Genomic DNA, 20,147 nt, shown 5'->3' on the forward strand with positions numbered 1-20,147 from the left:
GTATTTGTTTTACCAAAACAAAAAAATTACCCAGAATACAATACAAGGGATAAGACAATAGAAAATATAAAAGGCAAGTTAAAAGATATGGAGAGAATTAAATGACTAGCTTGCTCACAGATAAATCATGATTATTTGTGACCCTAATCTTTGAGGCTGACATCTGGAAATTATATTCTCCATACTCGTTACAATACTGGCTTCATAAACTAGAGGATAAGAGACAGGGATATACTAGGATATTTCTCCTCTTTCTTCTCTGAGTTTTGTGGTAGTGTCTCCATCAATGACTGAGTGTCCTCTATCATAACTCTTCTTATAGGATAGAAACATGTTTTTAGATACCCTCCACTTCTAAGTTCTGGTAAGGTTATTTTCTCATTGTATCCTTATAGTTCTAGGAAAGCTAATAGTTTTTTGCTATTTCTAAATTTTAGCTTGTCTCATTATCTCCTATTTGGCTTTTAGATGCACCAAAACATTTGCAACTAGTTCCCTGTATAGAATTCCTTTTGTCAAAATGACTGGCTTTAACTCTCTTTTCCTGACTGTGTAAGTCAAGCACACATCTCATCTAAGTTTGAGAGAAGAGAGATTAGAGAATGGAAAAAAAGCCGTCAGTGAGGGCTGAGTTTTCCCAAATAAGTTCATGGTATAAACGCTCAAATTTAGGAAGCTCAAATAGTATTATCAAAAGGAAATCCCTGGGGAGGGGGTGGGGAGTAAACCATCAGAATGAAACATGACGATGAGGAGCGCCTAACACCAACTCACCAATGGGGGTGGGGTTCCCAAGAAATTAATAACCATAGGTCATTTATGAGAGATACACATATAAACCTACAGACAGAGAAATATTGGAAATAAAATAAGAGGATAGGAGAAAGGGAGATACCAGGATGTTAATACATTAGTATTTACCATAGAAATACTAATGAAAGAAAGTGGTGTGTCTAGATTAATATTGGACAAGATATGTTTTAAGACAAATATTTATTTGAAGTAAAAAGGGTAACTATATGCAATGAAGACAAATCCACCAAAAAATGTAAAAGTCTAAAACTGCTGCAAAATATATAAAATATGTAAAATTAAAAATGAAAGAAAGGTAAAGTGGAGAAATTCAGTTTTATTGGACATGTTTATTTTAATTCCTCAGTGGTGTCACTCAGGTGGTGGTGTGGATACGGCAGGCCAAATTTGTTGTGATAATCAGGAGCAGAAAGTAGGCAGAAAGATTTGAAAAACTTGCAGTTTGGCCAGAAAATTGGGAGGAAAACTGGGACTAAGAAGGTGTGTTTGTTAAAGGGAATATGGTTGTTAAACACAATAAACACTAAAAAATGCTAATTACTTCACCCAGAAACAATTGGAAAGATGGCTTGAGGGCATCTCATGCTTAAGGGGTAAAAGTAAAAATTTCTTTGAGAAAACACAATGGGGGAACCTGGCTTACACAGGGGGGACCTAGGAAGTTGTTGTGCCTTGCTCAGCCACCCATGCACTCAAAGATTGTTGCAGCCATGGTACCAGGAGGCTTCACTACTACTGCAGATGATGGTAGACCTTGGTGTCAATCATGTGGCCCTGGCTCTGCAGGAATGTAGGATGCTGAAGTTAGGAGGTCATGGAGTCTTTCACTGAGATTTCAAAGGAAGACATTAGAGGCCAGGCAAAGTACAGCAAAGACAGAGTCTTTATGGGTCACCACTGCCAGGGCAATGTGTGAAGATGTGAGAAGGAAAACAAAGCTGCAGTAGAGACTCCCAAGATTAAGATATGCCAGTAACATGGAATATCTGCCTAGAAAAGCTGAGAAAATCTAGCAGACACAAGCCAAATAAGAGGCTATGTAGGCTGCAACTAGCAAAGCCATAGGGGCCAAGCTACTCAAGCCATTTGGAGAGAACATTGTGGTGTAATGTGCTCCAGATGCTGGCCTTGGAGCTACAGGAATTGAACTAGCAATCCTCCTGTCTCAGGAGATTATCATTCCAGAGAAATTTTCTCCATCTTTAAAAAGTAGCATTATAGAAAATTTAAAAATTGAAAAAAAATCTTTTAAATTATTAGATCAATATTTTAAGTGTTAATATAAAAGTAGGAGTAAATGTTATAGCTGTAAAATGGAATAATAAACCCTGACCAAGCAAATATTTAGAGTTGATATAAGTATCCCCTAAGTTTTGAAAGGAAGTGCTTTATAAATTGTAATAAAGGATTATTTTCCTCCACATTTTAAAGGTTGAAATTTGGCTTATAGTTTGGACCAAATAATTAACTGTTCAATTTAATAAGGGATATTTCCAGAGTTAAAATAAAATACAAATTCAGATGTCTGAAGGAACAAGGGAGGTGAAACACATGAGTGAAACAGGTCGTGATGAAATAATTCAGTGAGTGGAAGCCTTGTGGCAAAGTGGAGAGAGTATGCCTCATGAAAAGTGGGCAACCCATGCTAGGATTTTCAAAAAAATCTTGAACTCTGGGAATTTATGCAAATTTCACTCATTTGAAAATGTTGATAAGTAAATTGATTCTCATGTAAATATGTTTTAAGTTCAAGTTCAACTTTTAAAGTAACCTATGATTTTTACAGGAGGCTTTGTATTCTTATCGAGTAATGTCCAAAAATCAAACATCTATGTTTGATTACCCTCAGATATAGGAACAATGGATAAAGACAATGGCCAGCATTGTTCTGTTGGCTTACTGTATTCCAGATACCCAGTGTGCTTATAGTTCTGTATTCATTATGCCAGTTGATACTGATAAGAAATTTTAAGGAAAGTTATTATTGTAACCCATAATTTCAGAAAGAAGACAGAGGGTTGAAAAGTACTTAAGGTTCTAACACTCTAAATGAGTGAAGACACAAACCAGATCAAAGTCCACAGTAAATATTAGGTGTTCAGTAATAGATGATTGCAGTTTAGTTTAAAAGAGCAATTCTTCCCATTCTGAGGTTCCTGATTCCCTATTTGTCCCCAAATTGATAAATAGTCTTATGTGACATAGTTTAAAAGCCTAATAGAAAACTATTTCATATTCTCATGGAAAAAACAGTTTGCTAGAATCATCTTTCAAATTATCAAATCATATAAACTAATTAAGGGGTCATTGTAAGAAGAAAAGTTATAAAATACAATGCAAATTATTTTTCAATATATATTTTTAGTTATAGTTTGACAAAATATCTTTATTTTATTTATTTATTTTTATGTGGTGCTGAGGATCCAACCCAGAGCCTCACATGTGCTAGGTAAGCACTCAACCCCTGAGTCACAACACCAGCTCCAATGCAGAAATTATTTAAATAACAAATATTTTAATCAAAACTTTATATGTTACACAAAGTACTACATACCCTAAAGTATATTTAAGCTTTCAAATATTTGTTTGACAAAGCAATTAGTAGCAATTTATGGACCTTCAAATATTTTAGATTTAATAGATAAAAGATATTTTTCAAAGAATGTAAGCACCAAAATATTATGCTGAAAAGACAGTTGAAAAAGAAAGTGCAGGATGATGCTATTACATTTTGTGATGTGACCAAAATCTCTTCCAATAGATACGTGTACTAAGGTCAGATTAAAGATCATCAAATTGAATCTCTTACTTTGCATTTTTATCCTTAAGAATAATAATAAAAAGGGACCAAGAAAGATGAGTAATTTTTCACAAGCTATAAATCTCATCGATATATTCATAAAGAATATACATTGAAAGCATATAGATTACTAAATTTTCTCATTTAAAAAAAACTATCTTTAATAATGTTTTAAAAATGAATACAGCATGAACAACATACACCCTCATTCATCTGTCAAAACTCAGCACTTAGACTCTGCCAGATCTATTTTCAGAAAATGTGTCAACTTTATCAACCCAAATTTAGCAAAGCTGGAAAATATAATGTTCAGATACCAAAATACAGAATACATGTCTAAGGCTGTAGCTAGAGTCCTGGGCCTGTAACACACAACAACCACACACACACACACACACACACACACACACACACACACACAAAAAGCCAGTATAAAGATCTGAATTTAAACACTTTAGGCAAGAACAGCAAGACTGTAGCTCATTCTTCAGGTTTAGCACTTTTACACAAGGAACAGAAAGCTCCTGATTGGCCTAAAATAACTTTAAAGCTACTAGACTAATATGAGTTACAAAAATTCTTGAGAGTTTGGACTCCTGGACAATCAGAAACTACAGAAACCACAAAAAAAAAAAAAAAAAAACCCCATGAAAATACTTTGGATTTTCACACACACACACACACACACACACACGTCCTTTTTTAAAGTTAATGTCATTAAAACAGCTATGTCAAGGTTTACAAGCCCGTTTCCATCCTAAAAATAACAACTGCTTTTAAAATTCACAAAGGGGGATTTTCACAAGGTGCAAATACAAAGCCCTGGAGAAGAGAATAGGGCAGCTGGTGAGCAATCGGAGATGGACTCCATTTCAGGCAAGATTTCTCTATTTCTTTATAAGGATCACATTTCTCTGCTTTCTCTATTCTTAAAAGGAAAATTCCTTTATAGATGCTTTGGTGAGACAGGGACCTCAGCTCCTAGAGAAATCACCCTTCAAAACAATTTGGGGACTCTGGATGAGCTGTAGGCAGCTGCGCATGCCACAGGACCTCACCAAGCAGACCAGGCCTGGGGTGCATTAGCTCTCCAGTTCACTCCTCAAGTCCCACTCAATTACTCCCTCTTATTCTCTCCTTAAAGTCAGCTCTCATAGCCCTCTGTATCCCCAAAGGTTCTTGGCATCTATGTGGGCTGCTTGGCGGCCTCCTGCTCTCTGAGCCTGGGTTCCTGCCACAAGTCCCCAGCGCCTGAGGTTCTGCACCACTTTCCTGCCACTGCCCCCCGCGGGTCCCAGGCGCTGCCCCAACCCTTACCTGGGCACGAAGTTGGGCACTCCTTAGTCCCTACTGCTCGCTGGTGGCAGGCACTCCTTGGAGGCAGGCGGCTAGGTGGCCCAAAGCGTGGTTGCCTTAGTAGAAAAGCAGATAGGACTCACCTACGTGAAAGGCGGCGCCTGGTAGGTCCCTGGACCACCGCCCTATCCCATGGGAGTTCTGTTCTTCCTCCTGAAGCCCACGCCACCGCCCCTGGTTAACAGCCACTAGCGGTGGCTACTCCCAGGACCCTGGGCTGGACAAAAAGAGGCTTCGCGGCCCCTCTGACTTGGTGTTGGAAGCAAGAGAGCGCGGCCTCAACCCTGGAGCGCCCTGGTTTGCAGGATCGCCCATAGGCAAGTGCCTCAAGGGAAGTCTCTTCCTGCTCTGAATGGTGTCCAAACCCCAAGGAACTTCCCCCAAATATGTGAGTGCTGGGACCACAGGATGCAATCTTCTGGCAGTCAAGCTCTGAGCCTGGTAAAGAACCTGGGTTTCATTCCTGAGAGAGCAAGTGGCAAATAAGATCGCCCCAGGCATCAGTTCACTTTGACAGTCTGCTAAGGAAGCTAGGGCCTGTTAATCACCAGCTGTCTCTGGCCTGCTGAAGTCCAGTGGGCTGGACAAACTGGGATACCCGGTGGGAGGGGGGTGCAGGGATGAGGTACAGGCTGGCTAGATTCCATGAAAAGCATCAAGGAACATTTTGTGTTTTGCCTTTTTCCCTTCACAAAGCAAAGATAACAATCAATATGTTCTTTGATTCTGTTAATAATCTAAATGGGTCTGTGGATTATATCAAAGGAGAATTATAAATGAGATCAAAAGAGATCATCTAATCGGAGTCTGCATCTGTCTTAAATGAGGCGGGGGAATATATATAATTTCTTAGTGTTTATATTATTTATCAATATATAACTTCTACGTATAGATTTTATATACATATAAAATTTCTCAATAATCCTGCGTTTTCTTATATTTCTCACATTTCTGCTACATTTTTCATTTTTTTTACCTTATTTTATCTAGAATGATATACTACCTTCCAATCTTTATTCTTTCCCCTACAACATAGAAACATAAAATGTAGAACTGGGCGGGGGGGGGGGGACTACCACTACTATAATTTACACTAACTTTTAAAAATTGTATTCTATGTTGGAAAGTAGAAATTTTATTGCTTCATTTCTCAAAATATTAATTTTGATTTATTTACTGAGATCACATGACAAGTTCTAAAATTATATATATAGGTCACATTTTTGCGAACCTATAATATCTTTTTTTTCCTTTAATTTTTATGGTTGGTTGTTCAAAACATTACATAGTTCTTGACATATCATATTTCACACTTTGATTCAAGTGGGTTATGAACTCCCATTTTTACCCCGTATACAGATTGCAGCATCACATGGGTTACACATCCACTGTTTTACATATTGCTATACTATTGTCTGTTGTATTCTGCTGCCTTTCCTATCCTCTACTATCCCCCATCCCCTCCCCTCCCAACTTCTCTGTCTACCCCATCTACTGTAATTCATTTCTCCCCCTTGTTTTTTTTTTTTTTTTTGATTTTTTCCCCTTTCCCCTCATTTCCTCTTGTATGTAATTTTGTATAACCATGAGGGTCTCCTTCCATTTCCATGCAATTTCTCTTCTCTTTCTTTTTCCCTCCAATGTCTCACCCCTGTTTAATGTCAATCTTCTTCTCATGCTCTTCCTGCCAACTCTGTTCTTAGTTACTCTCCTTATATCAAAAAAAATATTTGGCATTTGTTTTTTAGGGATTGGCTAGCTTCACTTAGCATAATCTGTTCTAATGCCATCCATTTCCCTGCAAATTCTATGATTTTGAGATTTTTTAATGCAGAGTAATACTCCATTGTGTATAAATGCCACATTTATTTTTATCCATTCGTCTATCGAAGGGCATCTAGGTTGGTTCCCACAGTCTTGCTATGTGAATTGTGCTGCTATGAACATCGATGTAGCAGTGTCCCTGTAGCATGCTTTTTTTAGGTCTTTAGGGAATAGACTGAGAAGGAGAATAGCTGGGTCAAATGGTGGTTCCATTCCAAGCTTTCCAAGAAATCTCCATACTGCTTTCCATATTGGCTGCACCAATTTGCAGTCCCACCAGCAGTGTACAAGTGTACCCTTTTCCCCACATCCTCGCCAGCACTTGTTGTTGTTTGACTTCATAATGGCTGCCAATCTTACTGGAGTGAGATGGTATCCTAGGGTGGTTTTGATTTGCATTTCTCTGACTGCTAGAGATGGTGAGCATTTTTTCATGTACTTATTGATTGATTGTATGTCTTCCTCTGAGAAGTGTCTGTTCAGGTCCTTGGCCCATTTGTTGATTGGGTTATTCATTTTCTTATTGTTTAATTTTTTGAGTTCTTTGTATACTCTGGATATTAGGGCTCTATCAGAAGTGTGAGGAGTAAACATTTGTTCCCAGGATGTAGGCTCCCTATTTACCTCTCTTATTGTTTCTTTTGCTGAGAAAAAAACTTCTTTTTAGTTTGAGTAAGTCCCATTTGTTGATTCTAGTTATTAACTCTTGTGCTATGGGTGTCCTATTGAGGAATTTGGAGCCTGACCCCACAGTATGTAAATCGTAGCCAACTTTTTCTTGTATCAGACGCTGTGTCTCTGATTTGATATCAAGCTACTTGATCCATTTTGAGTTGACTTTTGTGCATGGCTAGAGAAAGGGATTCAGTTTCATTTTGTTGCATATAGATTTCCAGTTTTCACAGTTTAAAATCATTCCTGGCTATTTCATGCTCTTTCTTACAGTTGAGAATGGGATCATTTTTTTCTAATGTATTTTGAGTATTGTTTGCCTATATTAAAATTGCTACTTTACTGTATGTGTATGTGCATATGGATGTTGTGTGTATGATATAAATGGAATTATTTGCCAGGATGTCAAAAAGACCTTTGACATCACAACCTTTCTTGTAAAATAACTTAAAATTTAATCTCTGAACAGTGGATTTTTAATACAGAGTATATTGAATCAATGGCCTAATGTATTAACAGCTTCAAAATTGCAAGTTTTTTTTTTTTAAGATTACAACAAATATATTTTTAAACTTTTCTGACTGCTTGGGATGTATCTATGAAAAAAATAAGAATTAACAAGAAAACAGCCATATACCCAGTAGTGTCCATACACACAATAAAGCAGCAGTTTTAACATAGGCGATCAATATTCAAAATACAATAAGAAAAATGATTCAATTGACAATGAAATAACCAAGAAAGATAAAAAATGAAAAATATATGACAAACATAGGGAAAAAATAAGAACAATGCAAGACTGTTGAGAAATTTTGTATAAAATTTTACTAAATGAAAAGATATAAGCTGCCTAAATGAGAACACAAGATTTTACATGTGAAACCTTCAAGTGTATTACCCTATTTTATATGCATATTATTCCTCTATAATGAAAATTTCTATAATGCAGATATATCTACTAATAAAGAAACTGAAGCAAAACAAAATGACTTCTCAAAAGTCACAATCTTTGTAATGTCTTTAAGATCATAAACCCCAGTAAAGCTCTATAAATGCTCAGATTACAGTTTGAGCCTCATGGAAGTATCAGAATAAAATTGTGCTGCTTCAAATGGTCTAGACACCATTTACTAGTTTCCCAAGCACAGGAAGAATAGGAAGAATAAGATTAGGCTTTGCTCTGCTGGAAGAATCTTCTTGGGACCTTTCTCTCCCTTCTCTTTCCATACGGAATACACATCTCTTCTCTACTTAACCAAAATGTTATAATCTCTGTTGTGGTACACTTGTTTGTTCCTTTCCTAGGGAAAAGCATTTGCTAGAATGAGGATGGTTGAACATGTTAGTCATTTTTAATGGGATCCCATCTCTCCATTTCCTATTCATTACGTAATAAATATTTACAGAGTATTTTAGTGTTCCCTGCATTGAATTTTACAACCATTCCTTGCATTGAATTTGAGGTCCATCTTTGCCATGTATAGCTATAAAATGCAGATTTGCCTTCTTGATATGAGCTGGTGAAGTGGCACCCCTTTCTCTACAGAAAAGCCCTCTTCACCATGGCTGATTTTAGGACTGTCAGCAAAAGAGTCTCTGTGTAAGAGTCCAGTGTAGACAAACTTCCTATTTTCATGTCACCCTGTTTTACTTGGCCACTGGCTGGGAAGATACCAGCACTCCAGGTGCTGGACATGGCCTTACTAGCTCTTCACAAATATATCCAGTATAGTACTTTGTAGAAATGTGCAAACAAGGCCTCTGGCCTTGAGCTGAACTTCACAGAGATGTCTACATTTTTAAGATAAGTAACAAATGGCCTCCATGGTAACAGCTGGCAGGGGGAGAAAAGAAAGTGGAGAAGATGCTCTCCCCTTCTCAGGTGTTGTCATTGAAGAGTTAACCTGCCCAAAACAGTGAAAGAAAAAAGCTGTTTTTATGTGAATTTTTGCAAACTGTGAACTTCTGAGCCCCTCCCCTAACATGCTGGATATAAAATTTTGAAACTCTCTGAACTCAGAGTTCAGGGAGATTAATTGGTTACAGCAAAAGCTGTGCCCTCTGAACCTGGCTGCAGCCAAATAAAACTGTTTCCTGCTTTCTTCGGTGCCTTGCCTCCTTTGTCTCTACTACACTGGTACTCCAGGGTGAAAATTATCAATATTAATGATACTAAATAGTTGGGACTAACCACTAATTCCTTGTAAATCATCTAACTTACTGTCTGGAATCTTAACTCCTTAGAATAGGTGGCCCACATGTTTTCTTGATCATCGTTTTGGGCAATTTGGTTTGTTGCTTTCTTAAGGTCAGTTTTCCAGGCCTACAAAGCTGTAAACATTTACATCATGGTTCAAGTACACCAAAATTAATTTTTAATTATACTTATTGAGGCAGAAGAAGTCCAAGAGTTAACTTACAAAGTTATTTGTAAAGTAATCTACATTTTAAACCTCATTGGAGTTATCTACTTGATGTTTCTCTATGAACTTTGAACTTCTGTTGTCCTTTGCCTTTATATTGTGTAGGAAAGAGGAGCTGTCTAAATTTGCTCTGTGGTTTTGTAAACACTTTCTGTAAAGTGTATATAAACAGTTTCATATAGTGTTGCAATAATGGCTTTTGTGAGCCTCCTGTTCTTTGTGTTTAAGGAAGTAATAGAATGAGTAGAAAGGAAAAAAAATATGTCTCATTTGTTGCATGATGATTCTTATCAACTATTTATTTCTAAACTGGATCTAAAATTCATTTAACATCAGATACTTCCACTAAATGTCACAATTGGAAAAAAATGCAGTTCAAATAATCACTATCAGGATAAGAATGTTTGGTTTGGAATTTTTTGAAGTAAAATTATAACATAAAATTTCATTTTAACTGCTATGTTTTCTAAGAAATTTATTTGAGCCAATCAAAAATAATAAGTTTTAAATATACATGATTTAGGAACAGAGAGAAGGGATGAGAATTGAAAACATACAGTACTTTACAAAACCTCTTTAGAAAGTAGAGGAAGGGATTTGAAAACTTTTCTTCAAAATATTTACAGCTAACATGGCTCTTTTAAAATTTGAAATGTATTGTGAGGTTTTCTTATTCTCGTTTGTTTTAAAGCCTTCCCTGTATTGTATCACAGTCTACATTTATAATTGTACATTTTCCTTATTGGGACACATTGGGTTGAAAAATGAAAGGTGTGATAGGGCCAAAGGGTATTTAAACATCATTGACTCCAACTCCATTTTCCTTGGAGTAGAACATCTGGAGTTAATTCACTTGCCTGGGGCCATATATCAGGTCAATAGCAGCCAGGGACAGAAAACTGTCTGTCTTTCTTTGTGTCCATGTTCTTGCTAAGATTTTCTACTCACTGCATGTTTGATTTTAGGGTAAGTTTTAGGCTGCTGGGAACTCAAGTTAGGAAGTTACCTATGGCACTTTACAGATGGATACATACTGTTCCAGTCTTTCTTTTTAAGCTTATATCCATGGACCCCCCAACTCAGTTTTCTTAGAAAACAAGGTCCAGACTTTTAAGTATCCTTATGATGATGGTATGGAAACTGATTGGTAAAATATCAGTATGTAGAAAGTTAATTAATAAAATATTTCTTATTTTATTTGGATCAGGAGCTCATGTGTGCCAGGAGTTGTTGTAAGTGTAGTAGACAACAACAACCCAAGAAATGGTCCCAAATCCCTGCCCTTATGGAGACAGGGTTCTAGTTTTGAAGATGAAGTTAGGGTCTATGAGCAATAGAAAAGAAGTAGAGGAGATTACTAGATTTAAGTGCTTAATATCTGTCAAATTCAACAGCACAATGGAAAAAAAAAAAAAGTAATAGCTGCTCTTATTGTGACTTATAGATAACTGTTTTTAAAAAACAGTTTTCTATCTTTTTTCTTCTAACAATCCTGTGGAGAATTCCTGGTGGAACCAGGGCTCAAATGCAGTTGATTGGATTCCAAATCCTTTAATCTTTTTGGTACAGCATTTGTTGTTGTTGTTGTTGTTGTTAAATAAAAGACAGCATAATGCATTACAATTCTTATAACCAATATATAGCATGATTTTTCATATCTCTGGTTGTATATAAAGTATGTTGACACCAACTCGTGTCTTCATATATGTACTTTGGATAATTATGTATGGATAAAATTTCAAGACTCAGCTTTTCCTATGCATTTAACACACACTATCTTGAACATAACACAACAATCTAGTTTTTTAATCTATAAAACAAGAACAGGAAGCCTAGCCCTAACTTGTTTTGCAAAACATTTTTGAAAATTCAATAAAATGGTTTTTATGAAACTAGTCTGTAAACCACTAAATAAATGTGAAATATTATTATACACCATAATTTTCTTGTTTTTTTGTCCAGAGAAAACTGAATATTTTTTTTAGAACCAAGAAATAAAATTAAAACTTAAAGAATCTCCCCTCCTCCCATGCAATTTTTTATAGTCTGTAAGTTGGAAATAGTTTTAGTTTTGTCAATAACTAATTCAATATTTTATGGGATATTCCTTGTATATCTAAGAATACCTGTAAACCACATTTAAAAAATATTCTCCTACATGTTCTAAAGATTTTATAATTTTATAATTATCATTTAGTATTGTTTTGTATGTATGACTTGGGGAGGGTGACTAGTTTCATTTTTTCAATTTTCGTGTTGCCCAGGTCAACTTTTGTAAATAGTCCATTTTTTTTCTCACTGACATAAAAGTCACAAATAAAGTTTGTAAATGTATAGGTTTGTTTCTGGGCTTGCTATTGTTTTCCATTAGTTTATTCTTTGTCCATGTGCCAATGTGATGTCTACTTGGATATAAATTCTGGCTGCCCTGTTTACCATTTGTCTGGCCTTGGCTACTCAGCTCAGTCATTGCTTAATAATGGTGCCCACTTCACCATGCAGCTGTTGTTGAGCTATCCCTCATTGCTGATCTTAAATTTTTAGGTCTTTCTTATCTTGTAAGTAATTCCCATGACTCCCTTGAGTTCACAGTGCTGCCCTGGGGCATGGAAGAATTCTAAGCAGTTGTCAAGTAGTCCTTGTTCTTCCTAGATGCCATCTATCCAGGACAAAAGTGTACAAGTTTGTCTGAGTTCTCAAACCTATGTGGGATTTCTGTTATTCATGCTTGGCTGACCAGGTTTCTCATTTTCTCTATGAGAAAGAGCACTGACACTTTATCTAATGCCTTAGTTGAGGAAAAATCACCAGGTAAAAGAAATTAGAAAAGTAAATAATTTTTAAATATAATTACAAGTATATAATTATGCTATAAAATTAATAACACATGTTCAGAGACTTTTAAAATTTTAAAACTATCATTCTACTACATCAGTCTACATTTACATAAAAATAGCCAAAGTTATTAATTTTCCATCTACTCTCAAGTAATAGGAATTGTTATATGTCTCACTTCTGCTATTTACTAAGGACCAAGTTCTCAAGATATTTTATAAGGACCCATCCCACATATTAGCTTACCAAATGGTAACTTGAACTCTTAGAGGTATATTGTTAACTATCAGCAAAATGTTTTCATCTGAAAATACAAGTCCTCATTAATTATTGTCTATAATTTTCATTGATATAAATAGTTTATAATTAGGTTATGCTTATAGAGCACTCAGATTCTCTTTCAGGCGGAGAGTGCAACAATTTGACCTACAATAATTGCTGAGAATTCCTCATTAATTAAGACTTACTAAAAGTCTTTATCAGATGACACACATATGTTAGAGCACTAATCTCCAGGATACATAAAACACTCAAAGAAACTTAACACCAAAAAACCACAAACAACCCAATCAATAAATGGGTTATTTATTGAAAAGATACTTCTCAGAAGAATCTATACATTAAATCAACAAATATAGAAAAAATTTCATCAACATCTCTAGTAATTAGAGAAATGCAAATCAAAATTACTCTAAGATTTCTTCTCAAATCTGTCAGAATGGCAGTTATTAAGAATACAGACAACAATAAATATTGGTGAGGATATGGGGAAAAGGCACGGTCATACATTGCTGGTGGGACTGCAAATTGGTGCAAACAATCTGAAAGGCAGTATGAAGCTTGCTTAAAAAACTTGGAATGGAACCACCATTTGATCCAGCTGTCCCACTTCTTGGTCTATACCCAAAAGACTTAAAATCAGCATACTATAGTAATGCTGCCACATCAGTGTACATAGCAGCTCAATTCACAATAACTGAACTGTGGAAGCAACTAGATGCCCTTCAGTAGATGAATGGTTAAAGAAACTGTGATATATATACATACAGTGGAATATTATTCAGCATTAAAAGAGAATAAAATGGGGTCATTTGCAGGTAAATGGATGGAGTTGGAGAATATCATGCTAAGTATAGTAAGCCAATTCCAGAAAACCAAAGGCTAAATGTTCTCCCTGGTAAGTGGATGCTAATCCTTAATGGGGAGAGGGGAGGCATGGGAAAAATGGAGAAACTTTGACTGGGCATAAGGGAAGGAGTGTGGGGATGGTGCATGGAGGCAGGAAAGATGGTGTAATGAGATGGACATCATTACCCTAGGTACATGTATGACTGCACATGTGGTGTGATGCTACATCGTGTACAACCATAGAAATGTAAAGTTGTGCTGCAGTTGTGTACACTGAGTCAAATGCATTCTTCTGTCATATATATCTAATTATAATAAATTTATTAATTTAAAAAAGACTACCCAAAAAAAGAGTCTTCAGCCACCAGTTCTGAGTTGCATTGTATGCTGTCTTCTGCCTTGCAGGAACAAGGTACAGAGCAGCAGCTGCAGCCCAGGGAGCTGCAGTACCTGGGGCACATAAAGCACATCATGTGTTGTGGCTTCAGGAAGGAAGACTTCATAGACACGGGCACCCTGTCTACAGCCTGAGAGATGAATTCCTCAATTCAACAAAACTTGCATTCTGGAATGGTGTTTTAGAAGAGTTGCTGTGATTTATCAAGGGATCAACAAATGCTAAAGAACTATCTTCCAATGAATTAAACATTGGGGATGCCAATGCATCTCAAGCCTTTTGAGATGGTCTGGGATTCTCCTCCAGAAAAGATAAGGACCTTGTCCCAGTTTATGGCTTCCAGTGAAGACATTTTGGGGCAGAACACAAAGATATGGATTCAGATTATTCTGATCAAGGAGTAGACCATCTGCAAAAAGTGATAGACACCATCAAAACCAACCCTGAAGCCAGAAGAATTATCATGTGTGTTTGGAAACCCAAAAGATTTTCCTCTGATGGTGCTGCCTCCATGCCATATCCTCTGCCAGTTCTACAAGGTGAATGGGAGCTGTCCTGCTGGATGTACCATAGGTCAGGAATTATGGGCTTGGGCGTGCCTTTCAGCATTGACAGCTATTCCCTGCTTACCTTACATGGTTGCACACATCAGGGACATACAGCAAGTGGACTTTATGCATTCTTTGGGAGATGCACATATTTAACTGAATCATATTGAGCCACTGAAAATTCAGCTTATATGAGAAGCTAGAGCTTTCCCAAAGCTCAAAATCCTTCCAAAGGTTGAGAAAATTGACAACTTGAAAGTTAAAAACTTTCAGATTGAAGGGTAAAATTCACATCTAACTATTAAAATGCAGATGGCTGTTTAGAGAGCTTTCAAAGGAGTTGGAAATGTCCTGTCACTGTAGGGGTTGGGCCTGATGCCCAGGTGAAAGTTTTTTTTCTAAAGAAAAAGGAACTAGGTCAAAAATCTGTCTCTGACTTACAAAGTACTCTTCATTAGCTTTTAAGTATGTTACCATTGGAAGACATAACTGCTAATGTTTTAGTAATCATGTTTTGTTAACTGAGGGAGCATGAAAATCCTGAGAGAAGAAAGTGGAAATTTATATACTTTTAGCAAAAATGTGTAGTATTTCAGTCTCTTGGCTTCATGAAAACTTCATGAGTTTCAACCCATTCATCATAATACAGGAGCTTATGAATGCTTATTTGTTTTATATGTTACTTTAATAAAGAACTGTCTGCAAAAAATGACGTATTAAATTGTGCATAATGAAAATATGTCCTATAGAAAAAAAGTAGAACGAATCGGAAATAACTTTCCTGTGTTCATATGAACACACCACCAGGGTAAATCCACATCATGTTCAACCACAAGAATGGGATTCTAACTAAATCCCATTAAGTTATAATCCATGTATGTATAATATGTCAAAATTATATTCACTGTAACATATATGTAAAAAGAACAAATAAAAAAATCAACTAAAAAAGAACTATTGCCCCACCAAAATTATATGCCCTGAGGAGATATATCCATACCTTTTTCAAATTGTTAATTAAAAACTCTTTTGTTTTCCCCCAAAGACTTCGCAATCTTTCTATTCTGAAGTATTATACATTATAATTTATTCTCTCCTATAGAGAATTCTGTAAAATTATTGAAATAATTGATCTCAAGTTGATTTCACACAGCAGACTCTTTCTTTGTCTACTGTATTTATACAATAATTTTTAATGCCTAAAACTTGGAAAATTATTTCTTTCTGTGGATCTCAAATATTTAAAAAGTACCCATTTGCCTGTTGCACAGTCTTAACAATGTTCAGAAAAAATCCCCCATGGGCAATAAAAATTTTTCTCAGTAGCATGTTTGAATCCTTATGATAATGATGTTGTTGGCAGGCCATAATAATAATTTAAGTGTACATATTCATGAGCACTTGTGTAGGTAAGTTTAGACCTTAAGTTGTCTCTCCTTTTTAGAGCAGTGGTTCTGGTATCAGTTCTGTTTTTACCTTTGCTGTTCTGTTTGAGTCTGCCTGATACACATACCTCCACTTCCCAGAGGCCTTTTACCCCTCCTTCTCTGGCCAGAGACTTAGTTTTTCTCTTTCTTTCTCTGGGTTTTAAATATCACAGTTGCTGTCACAGCACATCTGTTCCCCAATGGGGGTTGGCCTAAGGCAGGGCTGGGAGAGAGAAGAAGAGAGGAGATGAAAGGAGAAACAACTCAAGGAATCCTTCCATGCCTACTAGCATGCAGGTGCCCCTCTATCAGACCTGTGGCAAGAATAAAGTGGTCTCTCCTTGAGTTTTTATAGCATGTTTCTGTCTTTTGATGGCATCTCACATCAAAGTTGGAATAAAAAGGATGGAAAAACAAAGAAGAAGAAAACCCCATTACAAATCATTATTCAAGTTTTACTTTCAGTTCCCCAATAATTTCTTCCACTCCATCTTGGCTGACATCCAAAGTTCAGGATCTTGAAGAACACAACTGAAAGCTGAACAAAGGATGAAGGTTTAACCAAGGCTCAGTTGTGCACTCCCCAGCCCAGGTGCTCTGATGATGATGCTTCTACAATGCTAATTACATTAAAATTAGAAAAAAAAACACATGAAAAGGAAGTAAGAAGTTACTGGGGGCAGACCTCTGTACAACCTGCTCAGTTCCATCTTAAAAGAAGATCTGAGGAGAAATTGGAGACAGATTTGTGATATCTGTAAAGACTGAGGTCATCGGAAAAAGAATTTGAGGGAATTTCTATAAACTGCTGGAGTGTTGCCTCTTTTGCTGGCCTTTTAATTGAGTCAGAGTAGGTGTCGAATCAGGCTAGTACATATCCATTTCCTGTTTACTTGCCAGCATTGCTGCTTGAAGGAATGCTGAATGGGAACCTTGAAAATCCTCCTTGTACTGCCCCCTGGGTGAGTTTGTGTTGGATACCAGCCCCAGGTAATCTGCTGCTTCCATCTGCTTTCTGTCCCCAATGCTGAGCCATCTATAGATAGGATTAGAGTTAGGACTTGGTAGCAATTATACTCTAAGGCTGGTTGTCTATAAAATAAGTTATTCTTACAGTTTTATTTTTATATTTCAAAATAAAGTCTCAATCACAGTTTTATCAGCTAATAGCTTTAGCTAATAGTAAATATGATATGAAAAGTTGTGCTATGTATGTGTAATAAGAATTGTAATGCATTCTGCCATCCTTTATTTTCTAAAAAATCAATGAAAGTAATTCTAATTTTGATAAAAATGATGTCAAATCATATTATCATTTGAAAAATTTGGGTCCAGTGAAAAATAACATCAATGTTACTATTGAGGATAATTGGAAGAGGAAAGGGTGAAGTCTTATAACACCTGGGGTGAATATATAACTACTTCTGTATTTCAAAACTATTTATCTTACTTCAGTGCTCAAGAGGTGTGGAATAGACAGTGAGAAACTCAGAAGATGATCCAGAGTCAGTTTTAGCAATTTTGGTAAAAAGATTGAGTAAAGTCAGTTAGTTAGAATAGGGAGAACACATGGGTTCCAGAATGATTAAAAGCCTAAAAAAGTAAAAAAAATCTGACCACTAAATATTTATGGGATGAATGCAGATAGTAGTTTTGATTATATTATTTTGATATCCAATAATTAACTTAGTTATCATTTAGAAAAACACCCTTCTAATTAACACTGCAACACACAAGATATTAACACCTGCATAAATAACTTCCCATCATAACCAAAATAACTGTACTTCCATCTTATCTGACCTGAAGTCTTGTAGATACTCCAAGTACCCCTTTCCCACCCCTCCTTTTTTGTACTGCAGGTTAAATCCAGGGATTTACTGGTGAGCTATATCATCAGTCTTTTTATTTTATTTTTTGCAGGTTTTGTTAAGGTGCCCAGGCAGGCGTAAAATTTTTTATCCTCCTGCCTCACCCTACTAAATTCCTAGATTTTAGCCATGCACCACATGCTCAGCTACTTGTCCCTTTCTTTTTCTTGCCATGAAGTACAGTAGCACATACTGGAATCTCTGTCATTAAAACTCGAGATTTTTTCCTTTTCAATGGCACAACCATCACTTTGGCTGACCATCATAGCTTCTTTCCCAGAAGATGATGACAATTTTACCACGAGACTCTGTTTTCTATCTTTAGTTTCTTGTGTTTATTACAAGAAGATTAAACATCATTCAAATCTTCTGTGGCTTCCTACCAAACCCCACAGAATCATTCAAAGAGCCATTTTATGATCCTTTTGCCCCAATGTTCCTCTCTCCCCCTGTCTCATTACTTTCTCCTTATTCTCACCTAGCTATGGTGACCTTCGTATTTTTCCTCCAGCATGACAAGTGCCTTATTACTTTCCAACCTTTAGTTGGCTATTTCCTTTGCCAATTACAGTTTACCCATAATTTTCATATAGTCCTTACCCTTACTGTCTTTCAACCTTTACTATAAGGTCACTTTCTATGCTAGGATGTCCTTTATTATCAAAATGAGATATTTCACTTCTTCATCACTCTCTCCGCTCCATTAGCATCTTGCTTTTATTTCTCATAATATCATATCTGCACACTTTGGTTTATTTCATTGATTATTTTTTTCAAACCACTAGAGTCATTAAAAACTTTAATCTATGTTGTTCACTTATGTATTCCCAGAATATAGAAAAGAATCTGAGCATAGGAGAATATCAATTAATATTTGTTATGTAAACAAAGGAGGTTGAAAATATGGATACCCAAGTAATTGGATGGAAAACATGTACAAAAACATTGAATAGATAAGAAAAATAATTAAAAAAAAATTTTTTATTTAAAGGTTCTTAAAAGGTATCAATTTACTTCCAACAAATCTCCACTTTATAGAAGGAAATCTGAGGCACACTGTTTACAAAATTTTTATTAAACAGAGGGCCTTCATAGAATGGAAAATATAGTTATAATTAAAATAATGAAGGGCATAGATAATATAATTGTATATTATTATCTCTTACTTCAAGAAAAAATGTTTTGTTATGTTATTATAAAAGGATCCCCACTCATTGGGTTTGATCTTCTAACGTATTGGGTTTTGATCTTCTAATACACACACACACACACACACACACACACACACACATATATATATCAAGTATATATGCTTGAGAGGGATGATATATGTGTGGGTAAAAAATATGATAAGATGCAGAATGACAAACGCGTTAATAAGAAAATATATCTAGTAATTGTTTAAATATAATTTTCAAAGACAAACATGTATACACATCTTTGCATTGTAGACAATTATAAAATAAGAGAAAATCTGAATGCAAAGTGTAGATTATCAGGACAACTAAATACAATTTTCAAAACCGATTCATGAGATACAGAGACATTTTTCTAATTTGGGGTAGCAAGGCCCAGGGAACTACTTACCAAAACATAACTAGGGGAGATAATTTATTGCTATGATTAATATTGGAACAACAAAGAGTGAAATACATCCAAGACAGAAACTTTGAACATGTAGCAGTGTTGTGAAGTATATTAGAACATTTATGTTATAATTTTTTTAAAAAAACAGCTTTTAAAAAATTAGAAAATTTACAATGAAAACTGTGACAGTGCAAAGTGGGTAGCATCATTAAATGAAGGGGTAGGACTTTCCTGCACTTAGGAGAGATCGGACATTGCTAGCCTCCAGACAAGGTACTTCTTTAGGGAACTGTAAATCTAATGTGTTTGTAAAGCTCCCCTCCCACCTTTTAAAAATATTCTTCAGTTTTAACCCATTTGTTTATTTATTTAGTTTTATGTGGTGCTGAGGCTTGAATTCAGTGCCTTACATGTGCTAGGCACATGCTCTACAGCTGAGCCACAACCCCAGACTTGCAAGCCTCAT

General features: G+C 35.9%; 1 pseudogene; it reads left to right on the forward strand.

Moving 5' to 3' along the window:
• Nucleotides 1–2,686: 2,686 nt before the first annotated feature.
• Nucleotides 2,687–15,120, forward strand: LOC143379531 (thymidylate synthase-like; annotated as a pseudogene).
• The last annotated feature ends 5,027 nt before the right edge of the window (nt 15,121–20,147 follow it).

The sequence above is a fragment of the Callospermophilus lateralis genome, chromosome 13, assembly GCF_048772815.1.
Source record: "Callospermophilus lateralis isolate mCalLat2 chromosome 13, mCalLat2.hap1, whole genome shotgun sequence".
NCBI classification, from domain to species: domain Eukaryota; kingdom Metazoa; phylum Chordata; class Mammalia; order Rodentia; family Sciuridae; genus Callospermophilus; species Callospermophilus lateralis.